Here is a 16,575-nt window from a genome sequence, read left to right as displayed (position 1 = left end):
GCAAGGGATTAAACTGTACTTGTGTATATATAAATAAAGTATACACAATGTTCCAGTTAATGCCTAGTGAAATTTTCCTGTAACTGTATACTGTACTAAGTCAAAATTGATATGGATAAAGATATCTATAAATTAGGTTTTTTTCAGATCAACACTGGAAATAGCCATCCTCCCCCAACAATTCCTACATCATATAATAGAGAAAATGTTGAAAGTTAGATTAGATCAAGATGGAAACACTTATTCATTCATTCTAGAAGGATCACAATCTGTCTTGAGGTATTAAGATCTGTGAAATACATGAGAAACCCACTCAGGAGGAGGCCGATCCCATTTAAATTGTCTGTTGGAAAGAGTAGTTCTGAATTCTTAATCTGGTAGTACATGGTAGTAACTGATCTTTGGTGATCGCACAGTACTTTACAATCTTTTATTGCCAAAAGTACTACAGCACTATTTTAAACATCAAAACTCAACTGCAATTTGAAATACCAAAGGATCTAGTGTGACATAGATCAGAAGCTAGATCTACAACAGCATGGTGAAAAGCGGTATGAAGGAAACAGAATGAATGTCAGAGTTCAATATAAAAGGTAGGCAGGATTTGAAGGAGCTGAATTTGGCATTTCTATCGCAATGAGTAATTCCCAGTTTTTGAAAACCCAATGCACAAGTACCATCAGCTCAGGAAGTCTGGCTAAGCAACTGTTCTAGATGCAGTTTTGCCACAGACACCAGAGGTCCATGTCAGTAGCCTGAGCTGATGGTTTTGAAGTGCAGCTCTCTATTGGCATTGGAGGGCACTATTCCCAAGCTTGCTGCCTCCTTCAATATCTCAGCTCCCTGCTGTGTGCTTCTGCATGCTTGTAGCTTAAAAGCAGCAGCTGTTGAGACAGGTGGGGAAGAGCAGCCAGGAGTCAGGCAAAGAGCACCAGGCAACAGCTGCTCCAAGCTAATGCCACCTCCTCTAGTGAACAAAATGAACTGTCCCTAGCTGGCAGTGAAGGAAGGATAGCCAGCTTCCAAGGCAGCCTATCCCCTGGATCAGCTGTCCTCTCCTCCCCATTGCTGCTGGACTTCTGTTTAGGGCACAATGAGGTAGCAAACATTGCTCGGAAAAGGCACTTGAGAACAATCCCCAAGTGAAATGGGGTTTCAGCTTGAAGAGAAAAGCAGAAGGACCTTGCAAAAGTGTCCAGGACATACCACTTAGAGCTGGAGAGTGTGTGAAGGAAAGTCTCTCTCCTGTTGGTCAGGAGGAAAAGAGAGAAAGGGTCCTCCTTAAAATGTGTGTTCATTTTATGTACATTTCAGATTGAATTTTAAACCACAAATGCAATGAGTGTGTCTGCATACGTCTCTTCTCTTAAAGGGTAAAAACATGAATTGACAGACCAAGAAGATATTATTTTATTTTTTATATCTCATGATATTTTTGCTGTTATGCTTTTTTTAATTTGAAGGATTAACACTGCAACCGTAAACCATCAGACTGAAAGTTTATTATAAAACTGTATCAGTGGTTAACTACAGCATTTTTTTTAAGTTAACCAGTGATGGAAGAGAGGTTTCTTCAAGAATGGTGATTCTTCAAGAGTTGCCTCCATACATTCACACTCATGAGATGGGAACATTGGGAACCAATTCCTAAGTGCGAATGTACATAGGCCATCAGAGAAGCAGCTTAGTTTCAACCCTCCTCCCCTATCAAGTGATGAAATGAATCAGTCAATTGGAAACTTGAGGCCAAATTCTTCTTTACTTACATAAGGGTAAAAGCCCAGACCAATTTTTCCATGACTTAACTGAGTTATTTCTGATTTATACTGATATGAGAGGAGGATCTGGCCCAGCAACTTTAAAGTTAAGTTAAATTTTTGGACAAAAAGATTTACCAAAGTCCCTTTTAATCAGAATTTAAGAAATAAAATTAAACTAACTTCACTGCAATTCAAGTCACTGATCCTCTATATGTACTATATTTCTCCCCCCCCCCTTCAAAGCCTTCAGTTCTCTAATCTCTGTATCAAAAATAAATCACAGAATGCTGAAAAGGATCAAGCATATTAAGCAGAGTTAATAATGTTTAGTTTCCCTACGATCCAAATTAATTAAGATGATTTTGAATTCATTGTGCCCAAAAACATACTCAAATGTGCATTGTTAAAACAAATTAAGAGTGGATTTGACCCTATAATTATGATAGTGATTTGTTTAAAAATGTTGTTCTGATTGCTAATCCTAGGGTATTTTCAATAGTTAATGAAGAACTTCAGAATTATCTTTCAATATAAAAAAAAATTCCACTTTTCACTTGTGGATGTATAGACTGAGCAATGAAGACAAAGCTTAAAAACACTGATGCTCAAATATCACATTTTCTGAAGACCAGCTGAACGAATTTTATATGAGTAAAAACGCCTGTTTGTGACTCAACATATCACTTAAAATTCTCACTCTCATTGGTGCTTTCACAACTGTAGGATGAATGATGATATACATTATAAAAATCTACTGCACTACATACATCATACATTTTATACCATTTTAAAAGAAGTGAATACTTAAAAATGAATTATGGTAGCTTTTGTTTTAATGCACACCTGATGGTAGCCCAGTAAAGTCCTCAGATTTTGGTCTTAACCAGTTCCGCTGACTCTTCTTGGAGGAAACCAGAATCCAGTACTTCCCATTTTTGCTGGTCTGAAAAACAAGGAAGAAAGAATGAACTAGACTTTAGTGAAACCAAAATATTCAGAAAGGTTGACGGGAGGGAAGAGGGACGAAAGGAAAGCAGGTGGTACAGGAAGGGAAAATTAAAGGGGTAGAGAAATAGCCCAGGTATAGAATGATCTAATGTGGATTAAAACTGAATGGATTTATTGCATAAGTAGTATCAATTTATGACTAAAACTTACGTAAGTCCACTTATAGAACTTCATTTAGTTCATTAGTTCTGCATTTGGTAGTAACACATAAAAAGAAAAGGTTACATATCAGCAAAGGATTTCTCTAAAAAGTAAAAACGACTATGTATGAATGATTTGGAAATTAAATAAATCCCTCAAATATTGGGCCCAGCCTTAAAGTCCTCACACAGTACTAATCTTTAAAAAAAACAAACAAAAACCAAAATAAACAAAAAAACAGTTATCCAAGAAAGGACTTCTGAATGGGCCCAACATTGCAAGAATGTAACTCTTTCATCCTGCTTAATTATACAGGAAATATCATCGGCTTAGAAGTTGATCTGCAAAGGGGGAAAAAAATTAACCCACTTCTCTTTTTTGCTTCTTTATGGTGTATATAAATAATCCATGAAATTTTTTTTCAGGGATGTCAAGTGATTAAAAAAAGTTAATGGCGATTAAATGTGCAATTAAATGCACTGTTAAATAATAACAGAATGCCATTTTATTAAATATTTTTGGATGTTTTCTACATTTTCAGATATTTATTTCAATTACAGCACAGAATATAAAGTGTACAGTGCTCACTTTATATTTATTTTTTATTACAAATATTTGCATTGTAAAAAACGAAAGAAATAGTATTTTTCAATTCATCTAATACAAATATTGTAGTGCATTCTCTTTATCATGAAAGCTGAATTTACAAATGTAGAATTATGGACCAAAAAAACTGCATTCAAAAATAAAACAATGTAAAACTTTAGCACCTACAAGTCCAATCATTCCTACTTCTTGTTCAGCCAATCAATCAAGTTTGTTTACATTTGCAGAAGATAATGCTGCCTGCTTCTTTTTATAATGTCACCTGAAAGTGAGAATAGGCATTTGCATGGCACTGTTGTAGCCGGCATTCCAAGATATTTACATGCCAGATGCACTAAAGATTCATGTCCCTGGATGCTTCCATTCCAGAGGATTGAAATCAATATATTTGAAAATGTAGAAAAATTCAAAAATATTTAATAAATTTCTATTGGTATTCTATTGTTTAACAGTGAGCTTAATTTTTTTAATTGAGATTTATTTTTTTAGTTAATCGCATGAATTAACTGAGATTAACCGACAGCCCTAGTTTTTTCCCTTATAAATATCAAATCTCTCTTCCCATTTCTTACTGCAAGGCTTCCTGAATGATCACATATTACAAGCTTACTCAGTCCCTAACTGTAAAGACGAGGTTTGAATCTCTCCATCTATTTTAGTCAAGTAGGTATAAAACCCCATGTTTTCTGTGGCACACTGGCCCTGAAAATTCTGTGACAGGAACCCCAGAATTATATAGCAGTGTCTCAAACCAAACCTTCTCCCTCTTTACTACCTTGTCCACTCCAGTACAGTATTCTTTATTTTGGTATCCGATTCAACTTCACACAACTCCAACTTCTACTGTGCTGCAGATTTTTGTATGGAAAATGCATAACTGCATTAAAAAGTATTTGGGGGAAGACTGAATGTTGCTGATACCCGGAAAGGAGTATTGGAGGCTTTTCATATCCAGGAAGGCGGGAGAAGCATTTTGGTACTGAAAAGGGCAGCTGAAACTTTCAGTACTAGGGAGGGAATACAGATCTTCTTTTCCACTCTTTCAGGCATAGGTAACTTTAAACGTGGGGAACAGGATTTAAATTCCTCATTTCCAATCTATGTAGACCTTTACAACCAGCTACTCTAACTTCAGTACTACTCTACCCTGTCTCAGCATCTGATACTACCACCAACCAGGAAAAGAGTACATTAGATGGATATTTTTATTAAAATGATCAGCAGTGAAATAGATAACATTTAAGATAGCTTCCTCACTGACGTGAATGGGGCAGCTCCCTGCCATCAGAGCCATTGTTTCAAGCTGTCTGAAGATAAAAGCAGATATAATTGGATAGATTTACAGAGAAAATACAATGCTCTTATGAAAGTTGTTGGTACACCCTCACCTTAAATATTGTGCTCAATTCTGGTTACCCATCTAAAAGAGTCCCAGCAGAAACAGATAGGGTTCAGATAATGGACAGGGATAGACAAAAATTATCAGAGGCATTGGAAGGACTACGACCCCAGGAGAAAGTGAGAAGACTATACTCAGGTGCGCTTATTTACCCACTCTCTAAAGAACAAGGCAAATGTTCCTCCAACAAGAGGAATATTTTTAAACTAGGGCTGTAGATTAATCCCAGTTAACTCATGTGATTAACTAAAAAAACTTGATCGTGTTTAATCACAGTTTTAATCGCACTGTTAAACAATAGAATACCAATTGAAATTTATTAAATATTTTGGATGTTTTTCTACATTTTCAAATATATTGATTTCAATTACAACACAGAATACAAAGTGTAGAGTACTCACTTTATATTATTTTTATTACAAATATTTGCACTGTAAAAATAACAAAAGAAATAGTATTTTTCAATTAACCTCATTCATGTACCATAGTGCAATCTCTTTATCATGAAAGCTTTGATTCTAGATCACAGGCAAGTTCATGGAGAAGAACAATTATGCTAAATATGCATAGTTGCAGAGACACATTGAAGTAAGGGCTTTCTCGGGGTGTTAAACAAAAACCCTGATAATAAGCTTAACTTCTCTCAAATTTATCAGATTTTACTTTCTTGGCACTGTGATGTTATAATTCTACTAGTTCTCCAATTACCCAAGAGAATCTTCCCAGGCAGACAAGACTTGAATTTCTAATATTTGTATTTAAAACAAAAAAAAAGAAAAGAAAAAAAAGAAAAGAAAAAGGTACAAATCTCTGTTTGCCCTTTACAGATAACTGTTAATTTGAAAACTAATTGCATTTTAAAATGACGAACTCCAAATATCTAGCCCAAGACAACTGAATTGGCTGAAGAAACAGACAAGATTCCTCAATAGGGCTTGCAGCCTAAATTTTTACTTCCATAGGAATTTCAATTATGTTACAACAAATAATTAGTTTCACCACTTTTTAAAAATATGTATTTATTTTAATATAATTAATGAGGGTTAGGTCTCCTGAATTTACGAAGGGATCTAAAGGAGATGAAAGGAACTACCAGTTTGTAAACTAGACTTTAGCGGGGAAAGATCCAGCAAACATTAATCAGAGGCATAATAAGGATGTAATTAATGATGCAAATAATGGAATTATAGAGAGAAGCCATATTTGAAATATTTTTAATGGTTTGAGGAACAAAAGGAACTGTTAAAGAGGTTGACGTATTTTACTTGAATGTCGGGATTTCTAGATATGCTATAAACTACAATACAAAAGAACCCTGCTTTTGTGGATTAAATACTAGTTTTTTAAAAAAAAAAGATAGGTGAAACTGCGGTAAAATGGCAACATACATATGGGTTGGAAAAAAGAAAACAAAATCCAAGCACATAGGGAGGTGAGTGAAATTCATTGTAGAGCAATGAAAAGATCTCAGAGAAGAATGAAAATATATTCAATGATCCTAAGAAACAAAAACAGGAGAATGACCTGTAGATAGTGAGAGATCAAATTTATGCCTCTGGCAAACTACTTAATAGATAACATATTTCTCTTCTAATTAGGGAATAGATAAACACAGGTATCAAAGTAAAACAGAGAAAATCATTCTAGAATTGTATCAGGAAGTAGCGAGAGCATGTTAGCAAGTACATTACTGGATGCATAATTATGGTTGTGCTATTGTTAGTATAATGTAAAGTCAGAGAAAGTACAAAACACAGATTTTAGGATTTCATTAATTCAAAATTACAGAATTTAAGCCTTTATTACTTGGCAAGATAGAGATTCACAGTAGACAAACAGGTTGAAGTGCACAAAATTTAGAAAGAATAGGAGCTGTTTTCAGAGTAGCAGCCGTGTTAGTCTGTATTCGCAAAAAGAAAAGGAGTACTTGTGGCACCTTAGAGACCAACAAATTTATTTGAGCATAAGCTTTCGTGAGCTACTGTAGCTCACGAAAGCTTATGCTCAAATAAATTTGTTGGTCTCTAAGGTGCCACAAGTACTCCTTTTCTTTTTGCGAATAGGAGCTGTGTCTCTCTCAAGCTAGGGACAAACACAAGTAGCAAGAGAGCACCTCTCTAAGCTAAGGAAAAAGCATGATTAAAAGCGGCAAGTAGAATGTTTTTTGTCCACAGAGTTGGTAACATGTAGCTTGGGCTTCCAAAGTTAAAACAGAAATAATCTTACAATTAGTAGTTAAGCAAGCATTTGGGAGAAAAAGCACAATACTGCTGTGGTACATCAGCCAATATACAAGAAAGGACTTATTTGCATGGGCTTCTTTGCCTCCAAAATCTTAAAGTTTTCTATCCTAGCCATAAAAGTATTGGCAAGTTTAAAAAAGATATTAAGCTTGTTAAACTACAGAGCACCATTTTTTTAATATTAGAAAATAACTCATTTTTACACTATGTTATAGCAACGTAACAATGAATACTAGCACAATGGTGTACATCACCTTTTCTGAACACAAAGAACAAACATTTTGCTATGTATATCTTAGTTAGTTTGTGGACATGTAAGAAATGAACTTACCAAACTTTACCATGATCTAATATGTTATTATTTAAAAAGCCATAATATTGAAAGCACACAGAGATTTCAATGTTTAAAATGGACCTAGATAATTTGAAATCTTCAGAGCTCAGTTTGGGTTACTAGATAGCCCAAGTTATATACTGCATTAAAAAAAATATGAGTTGATTAGGGTAAACCAATTTGATCCCTGCAGCGTGTTGTGTGGTTTTGTTTATTTGTTTCTAGGATTTCTCTGGCACCACATGGATGCTTTTCTGAGAACTTTGCATACCATGGTGAAAACAATTTTGGAGTTGTAAACTGAACTACTGTTAATGTGCCTTAAGCCTGTATACAGGTAGATTTTTATATTTCAAGATCAAAATAAAAATAATTCGCACAAATTCATGTTTAATATGGTGGAACTTTAATTCTCTAACAAAGGCAAAGAAACTCTTAGCTACTGCAGTAGCAAAATGTTATTTATATGTATGAAAATGTCACTTTACATATAGAACAAATGATAGGCAATGATGAATTTTGTATATGCATGAATTAACATAACCAGAGTGCACAGTAGTAATATCAGAATCAAATTCATTTATGCAATTGATATCATTTTCCATTTATCTTTCACAAAGTGTAATACAATCTTCTCAAAATCTCTTCAGATTCTAATAGCCTTAAGCTATTAATTTCAAAAGAAGTTTTATGTACCTGTATCTTTGAAGTTTACTGTTTAACAAGTATAATTAGGTTGCAGAGCAAGGCAAAGTGGTATAATAGTTTAGCAATAAATTTTTACTTCTTGTGAAGGGATTCTATACTCCTGACCTGGTGCTGAATGCTTTCAGCAATCAGTAAAGTCAACTGACATTTTAGTTGTCAGGTTCTAGTCCATTGGTAGAAAGTGAAAATGAAATTGATGAATTCATGCTAATCTTTCATTCATACACTTTATGGCATATGGCAACAGTGTTATTTTTTTTGCTTTGTTTTGTTTTTATTAAATAATTTAGCACAACTGACATGTCTGTTCTAGAGGCACCAGAGTTGGAATTGCATGGAAAAATGCAGCTCCCAGTCATTTCACTTCTCTCCGTTCATTTGAGCTGCATTCACACCATGTGCTGAAAAGTAGAACGTATCAACGAGTTTAGCAGTTTCACTTTGAAAGTCTGCTATGCAGGCAGCACAAAGGAATTGGCTGTGCTGGAAAAGCTAGCAGGATGCCAAAAGGCAGGGCCAGTTTTTAAGTAGCATGGTCTGAAAAAAATCAAGCATGGGATTTGGAATGAGAAAGTCTTGAATTCTAATTGCAACTCTGCCAAAGATTCAACATGTGTGCAAGTCACGTCATCTTTCTGTCTCAATTTCTGCAGCTGTAAAATGGGGATAATATTTACCTTCTTGCCTAACAGGGACAATGTGACGATTAGCTATTTAATGAGCACAAAGTACTATATAAATGCTAACTAGTAGTACTGAACAGGGCAAGCACAGTACAATGCCCTACATGGGAGAGTTAGACAGATTGCTACAGAAAAAGTTGCCATAGATTTGGGACAAGTGTACAATTCACAAGTGACCGAAATAACGCTATCAAAACAGAAATTAGTTTTACATCACATGTATTGAATGTACATGATACATATAAATACAACAGTCAAAAAAGTGTATTGAGGGCCCAGTTTTGCCCTATGTCAGATGGCAGTTGAGTACCTCTCTGACTTCACTAAGGCTTGGTGTACACTTAAAACTTACACTGATGTAGCTACAATGCGCAGAGGTGTGAAAAATCCACACCCCTGAGCACTGTAGCTATGCCCATTCAGAGTGCTGTAGCTATGCCAACACACAGCCTGGTGTAGACACAGCTAGGCTGATAGAAGAATGGTTCTGCTGACCTAGCTACTGGCCCTTTGGAAAGTGGAGTTTCTACAGCAAGGGAAAAACCCCTTCCATTGCTGTAGTCTGCATCTACCCTACGGGGCTATGGCAGCATAGCTATGTCGCCGAAGCTGTGCCCCCATAGTGCAGACATGGCCTATGACTGCATGGGGTGCAAACTGGGGCAGGATTTGCAGAATAGCTTATTATAGCCTTGTATTTAAATTTGTTTTCTCACTGAAGCTATTCCCGGTAGAACACTGGGGTAGAAAGGGTGCGTGCGTGTCTAAATTTTTCAGTTGCTATGCAGCAGCAAATGTCCTAAAAACACTCCACTCTCCAAGAACCTGCTATTCTACCCAAAAAGGAAATAACTTTATAGAAAATTGATGATTTATATTAAAGAAAATTTTTCACTTACATTTATTCAAGATGGCCATTGCTACTACTGCTGGAGCTCTGATGCTGGCTGAGTATATCAAGTGACCCTATGAGCTAAAATACAGAAACCTTAGGAGAGCATAACTAAAGATTCAGCACACTTAGGACAACCCCCCCCTTTACCCCCCATTTTGAAAGAGTTCTCATGGCTTTTGTTGCTTTAAATCTCAAGTAATATTCGATTAATAGTTTATTTTTTCTATTAAACTTTCGTGGTTTGAATGGGGATAAAATAGGTTGGGTTTGTAAAGAGGATCAGGTTTCTGTTGCATGCAAAACTGCCTTTTAAAAGGTGAACAAACCACAAAGCTGGTATCAGCAAGCCTCTCTGGACTTGAAACAACTCAGAATACAGTAAAATTTTGGCTCAATTCAGTCAAACACATAAGTAAACCATCATCCCTATTTTCAAGCAACCACCACCCTCTTTAGCTACTAGTTATATCATCTGTGCACCCATTTTGAAGTTTGTGAAGAAACAAAAAACAAGCTACCAGTTGCCCTAGTGCGTCTGATGTGCGTGGGAATACTTAAGATACTGCACTGCTGTATTCAGAAGAGAAAACAAATGTGAGTTTTAAATAAAGACAAATGAGGGATATTTTTCATGCAGCATTTCTTTCTTTGGGAAAAGCCTTCATTTCAGCATGCAACCTGAATAAATGAATTGTGCTATGGAAAAGGTATGTAGGAGGTGAAGGAAGTAGAATCACTCCCACTCCCAGACTTTTGGATCCACTTCATGACTACCGTTGCAGATTGAGGGCTATAGTAGCCACAGCTCCCTGCTGTGCTTCCTCTGTTCCACCAAGTTGGGAAGGGGGCTAGTGGAGGAATCCACATATATTAACAGATCCACTAGTCCCTGCCACAGCCCCACCTCCTAAATCCCTCCCTGATTGAGCACAGGGAGCCATCATTAAGATGTGCTGCATGGCACACAGTAGATGCTGGCTCCCTGCCCTTTCCTGAGGAGTTGCATCCAGTCTGCATCCTTGTTAGGAATCCATTCCTGCTGAAGCCTGAATCAGGAACCATGGGCTCCTAATGTGACACTGCTACCTATTTCAGCTATTACAAAATCTTTACTGTTCATCAGTAGCCATGGCACCGGTACCCACCTCAAAGTTTCCCACCACAGGGAGAATGGAGAGTCAATGCAATATCCCGCAATCTTGAATTGCAAAAGCCTATTTCCAATGCTAGAATCCACTTGTACATCAACTACTATTTGTTTTGTTTTGGTTTATTTTGCTATTAGCTTTTATAACACTGGGATGAACACTGAAATTTTAATGCTTTTATATAAATCAGAGGTGTGCCTTCACCTGAAATACGGTGTGCATTTATAGTCACCCTATCTCCAACAGGCTCTAGCAGAAATAGAAGAGACAGAAAGCCAAGCAATGAGAATGAGGAGATGCATGGAAATACGTTCATGTTAAGAGACTGAAAAGACTGGGACTGTTTATATTAGCTAAGAGACATAATAGTACGCAAAATAATTAATGGTATAGAGAGGGTACTCACATCACCCTCTCTCATGCCAAAACCAAAGAGTCACTCAATGAAATTTAAATTCATCAAATTTAAAATAAAAAAAACCAAACTTGTTCACATTAAACAAAATTAGCCTGTGAGTTTTATTACCACAAGATATCATTAAGATCAAAAGCTTAGCAGGATTAAAAAAAAGATTGGACATTTACATAGATAACTAGACTCTCCAGAATTATAACAGCAAGGATTGTTTTAAAAATCAAGTTTTTTAGAAGGGCAAACTCTCATGCTTCAGGGCATAAACCAAATAAACGTGGGTAGGGAGGGAACTTTCCCTTGGGAAGGTTATCCCGTAACAGCCTATTGCAGGGTTTCTTGCATCTTCCTCTGAAGCATCTGGGACTGGCCACTATCAAGACAGGATGCTGGACTAGATGAAACACCAGTCAGAATTCCTGGGTCATATAATATCTACAAGCCAAATCGATGGAGTAATACCGTGTAAATGTATGCATGGAACTCCAAGTAGCAGCCTCGTATCTCCCTGGAGTCTCTTTTGAGACATGCAGTTGAATCTGCCTTGGATATAGTTGAATATGTTTTAAGACCTCAGGCACTGGGATACCTGCCAGATGACAACAAAGATGTATACATAATCTCATCTATTTAATCTTTCAGTGGAAACTCTCTGCCCTCTAGATGTATCCCTGTAGGCTATGAACAACGCACGTGCTTTACAGAAGACTTACTCCTGTCCAAGTAATAACTGAGAATTCTTCTAGCATCCGAACAATGCAAACTACCTTCTTCCAAAATTGAATGAAGATTGGTGAAAATATAGATAAATTGCTTACTAAAAACACTTAGAGTTGCACAGAACCATCTTATCCTTATGGAACAGTCAGGGGGAGGGAGGTGAAGGGGAGGGCATGAGAGCTTGGATCATGCACACTCTTCATGCTTATGTGATAACTATCAAGAGTGCAGCCTTTTTTAAGCAACTGTAATTAAATGAATATAGGAAATGGCAAACTGAATTAGACCAGTGGTCCACCTAGACCCATATCCTGGCCAACAGTGATCAGTACTAGGGATGGAAGGCAAAAGAAATTCTTGAGTGGACAATTGTAGGACAATACATAATGAAGTGAATGTTTTTGCAGATAATAAAATTGATTAAGATTAGAGAATACTGTAAAGAAATGCAGAGGGACTTAACAAAATTAACTGAATAGGTGGCAAAATGGCAGATGAAATTCAGTGTTGATAAAATGCAAGGAAAGAAATAATCTGAACTATTCTTATATCCATTGAGGAGTTCTATATTAACTTTAGCCAGTCAGAGGAAAAAACTCCAGGGTGCCATTGTGGACAGCTCAGTTAAAACATATGTTCAATATTCAGTGGCACCCAGAAGAACAATCAATGTTAAAAGGTACAAAGATTGTGAACAAAATAAGTCTATATAGAAATCTATAATGCAGCCTTGCTTGTAATACTATCCAGTTATTGTTACTCCATCTCAAAAACAAACATCAGAAATAGAAGGGGTCCAGAAACAAGCAATGACAGTTAGAAGAATACACAGATTTCTGGATAAAATATTCTCCATCAGCACTGCATTTCTGCCCCACACAGGTCTACCTAGCTATTAAAACCACCTAGAAAATTAATACAAAATACTTTTGTTCTGAAGCAAAGAAAATTTAAGCCTAAAAGTACATACCCTCTTCTCCTTCAACCATAGATACGTTACCATTACCACAACTATCATACACACGTTGCATACATACAGACCACACGTTGCAAACTTAATTCTGTCCCCTACAGATACCAATCTTCAATCCAGTTAAATTCCTTTCACCAACACAAACCAATTACCATACAAAACATCCATAACTATTGTGGAAAAAACCCAATCTTATAAATGGATGCATGCAAAACAGAGGCAGAGATAAGTCTGCAACAAAGTCTGTTGCTAACTCCGTCCACATATCTATTCAAGGGACACCATCAGAGGACCTAATCACATCAGCCACACCATCAGAGGCTTGTTCACCTGCACATCTACCAATGTGATATAGGCCATCATGTGCCAGCAATGCCCCTCTGCCATGTACATTGGCCAAACCGGTCAGTCTCTATGTAAAAGAATAAATGGACACAAATCAGACGTCAAGAATCATAACATTCACAAACCAGTCGGAGAACACTTCAACCTCTCTGGTCACTCAATTACAGACCTAAAAGTCACAATACTCCTACAAAAAAGCTTCAAAAACAGACTCCAACGAGAGACTGCTGAATTGGAATTAATTTGCAAACTGGACACCATTAAATTAGGCTTAAATAAAGAGTGGGAGTGGATGGGTCATTACACAAAGTAAAAACTATTTCCCCATGCTAATTTTTTCCCCTACTGTACTCACACCTTTTTGTCAACAGTTGGAAATGGGCCATCCTGATTATCACTACAAAAGGTTTTTTTCTCCTGCTGATACTAGCCCACCTTAATTGATTAGTCTCATAGTTGGTATGGCACCCATTTTTTCATGTTCTCTGTGTATATACATCTTCCTACTGTATTTTCCATTGCATGCATCCGATGAGTTCGTGGGTTTTAGCCCACGAAAGCTTATGCCCAAATAAATTTGTTAGTCGCTAAGGTGCCACAAGTACTCCTCATTCTAGTTATCAGAAGGAAATGGAATAAAAAGTTCAGTGTTTATAGGAGGAAAACAAACACGTCTCAAGGTTGCCTTTCTGAATGGTTTGTCTTCTCATTGTGCATATGGGCCCTCAAATGGAAGGTCCTTCAGAGAGGCCTCTCTCTTAAATGAGACCCCAGAATCCATCAGTCACAAATATAGTCTCATGGTTACAGTAGCGGTCACTAAAAACCTAGGATCTGCATCCAACACATTGTAAAGGCATTACAGTGCATATTTTGTGACTTATCAGCCTTCAGCAACTTTAGTCATTGCCTCTCTCCTGGTCTCTTTAGAAAGGTGCTCCACCAATTACAGGAATTTATCCCAGGGCAATAAGTTATATTTGGCCAATTACCCCTGCTAGTTAGCTACATGAGGAGAGGAACTGAACAAATCAAGCCTTTTTTCCATCCCAGAAAATCAAAGTATATGGCATATCTGTTCTTAAGAGGCAGGGATGCCAATGAAAGTTCATGGCAAACTGATGCATCAGGCACAACCAGGGATCCAAGTATAGGATGTGAATGGCATATTCAAAGCCCCAGTCGGGGATAGAATAGATAAGGTCTGTCCTCTTGGAAGTAGATATGACTTCAGCAAAATTTAGCCAAAAATACTCTGCAGGTTCTAAGATGCTTCCATTATTTGGAATGGCCACCTGCCTAAATTGTCCTAGGTTACTGTGAGACTCTAGATCAAGCACCTTTGAAAGCTTTCCCAAGATCTCCTCCTTGAAGCTTCTGACAGCCTCAGATGGAGAAGTTGCATCTCATCCTGGATGCTAAAGGTGGAGAACACTCAGAAATCTCTTGCACTGCACCACTCTCATCTTCAGAATCCCATAAATCTGATCAGAGCCTAGGGAAGAAAACATCTGGAAAGACATCTGGTGGAAGAAACCTCTTTCAGTGATGAGAAACTGGCTGAAGTCTCTTTTGTGATTTCTCAGGAGGCCATTATCTTAGCTTTTGACCTCAGGATTATTGTGCTCACATTGACCAATATCGACAGCATTCCCTGTTGATAAGGGAGATGAAAAACAGAGACCCTCCCCCATCCCCGAGTCAGAAGATTGCTAGGCAGTTACGTGGGTCTGTTGCAAGGCCAGAATACAGACCATCATCCTGACCAGAGAGAGCAAGTCAGGAGGCATAAGCTACACCTGGCATCTCCAGGTAGTAAAGGACCCTAGAACAGTGGTTCCCAAACTTGTCCTGCCGCTTGTGCAGGAAAAGTCCCTTGCGGGCTGGGACGGTTTGTTTATCTGCCATGTCCGCAGGTTCGGCCAATCACGGTGCCCAGTGGCCGCAGTTCACTGCTCCAGGCCAATAGGAAGCAGCTGGAAGTGGCACAGGCTGAGGGACGTACTGGCAGCCGCTTCCATTGACCTGGAGCAGCGAACTGCAATCGGCCAAACCTGCGGACGCGGCAAACTGGCCCGGCCCGCCAGGGGCTTTCCCTGCATAAGCGGCGGAACAAGTTGGGGAACCACTGCCCTAGAAAGATCTTCAGTGTCTATCACCCAGGCCGTTCTCGACACAAAATCTAGTCTTCCTTCAGTCAAAGGTCCACAGTCAAAGTTTGGATTGCAGAAGGTTCCCTGTTCAGAGTAACAGAAGATGAGGAAGATAAGAGCCAGATATTTATATTATATCTCCTTATATTAAGGAGATTGTTGCTCCACCATCTCTGGGACAAGACCAGAAGGAAATATCAATGCCAAAGAAGCCAATACTGAAGGCTGACACCGAGGCCTCAAGAATGGTTGAGGCCAAGGAGAGCAATACCGTGACATCTCCCATACTAATGGATTGGTTTTGGTTTTTTTTAATACTGTGGAACAATCCAGCACTGACAGATATAGCACAGATGATCACTGGATCCTCTGTTCTCAGAATGGCAACAAAGCCAAAGAGGCTGATTCCACATCCTATGTCATAGCTCTCTTTGCAAAAGTCCATGCTGAGGCAGCCTCAGTACAGACCTTCTGATCACCAGTATTGGACTTCAGCATGAAGCTGCTCATCATCAACTCACCTCTCCACTTCAACTGCTACTTAGACATCAACAAATCCCTTTGCACTGACCTCACCAATCAGCACTACAGCTAGCCAACTAGGACTTAGGCCACATCTACACTACAAACTTACATTGGTATAACGACGTCTCTCAGGAGTGTGAAAAATCCACACCTCCGAGCAATGCAGTTATACCAATCTAACCCCTGGTGTAGACAGTGCTCTGACGACGGGAGGGTGTCTCCCATCGACATAGCTACAGCCTCTCTGGGAGGTGGATTAAAGAAGCTCTCCCACTGGCAAAACAAAATCTTCACTGAAGTGCTGCAGCTGTACCACGTTTTAAGCAGCATTTTAAGTGTAGACCTGCTCTTAGACTCTTCAGCCCTTTATGTTGATCACATCAAGCGCTTAACACAGGACTGGAATGAAGGAATCTTTAAAGCTTCCTCAAACAAGGGCTTTTGAGGCATCTATGTTTGGGGAGTTGTAAGGACCTATAGCAGGAGTCTCAAAGTCCCGGGTCACGGGCCATCTGTGGCCGA

General features: G+C 38.1%; 1 protein-coding gene across 5 annotated transcripts in view; it reads right to left on the bottom strand.

Annotated features, from left to right (window-relative positions):
- PLAG1 (PLAG1 zinc finger) overlaps positions 1-16,575 on the bottom strand; it is a 57,011-nt gene that overhangs the window by 7,377 nt on the left and 33,059 nt on the right. For 4 of the 5 annotated variants that reach the window (XM_038392299.2, XM_043507843.1, XM_043507844.1 and 1 more), the window contains one exon: positions 2,604-2,703. The gene's annotated coding sequence lies outside the window, so the exon portion shown is untranslated. Of the gene's footprint in view, positions 1-2,603; positions 2,704-9,781; positions 9,856-16,575 lie in introns of all 5 variants that reach the window. The other variant, XM_043507841.1, reaches the window with a different exon arrangement.

The sequence above is a fragment of the Dermochelys coriacea genome, chromosome 2 (genome assembly GCF_009764565.3).
Source record: "Dermochelys coriacea isolate rDerCor1 chromosome 2, rDerCor1.pri.v4, whole genome shotgun sequence".
Lineage (NCBI taxonomy): Eukaryota > Metazoa > Chordata > Testudines > Dermochelyidae > Dermochelys > Dermochelys coriacea.
The sequence above is the reverse complement of the archived record's forward strand: the minus strand, read 5'-3'. Positions and strand labels throughout refer to the sequence as shown.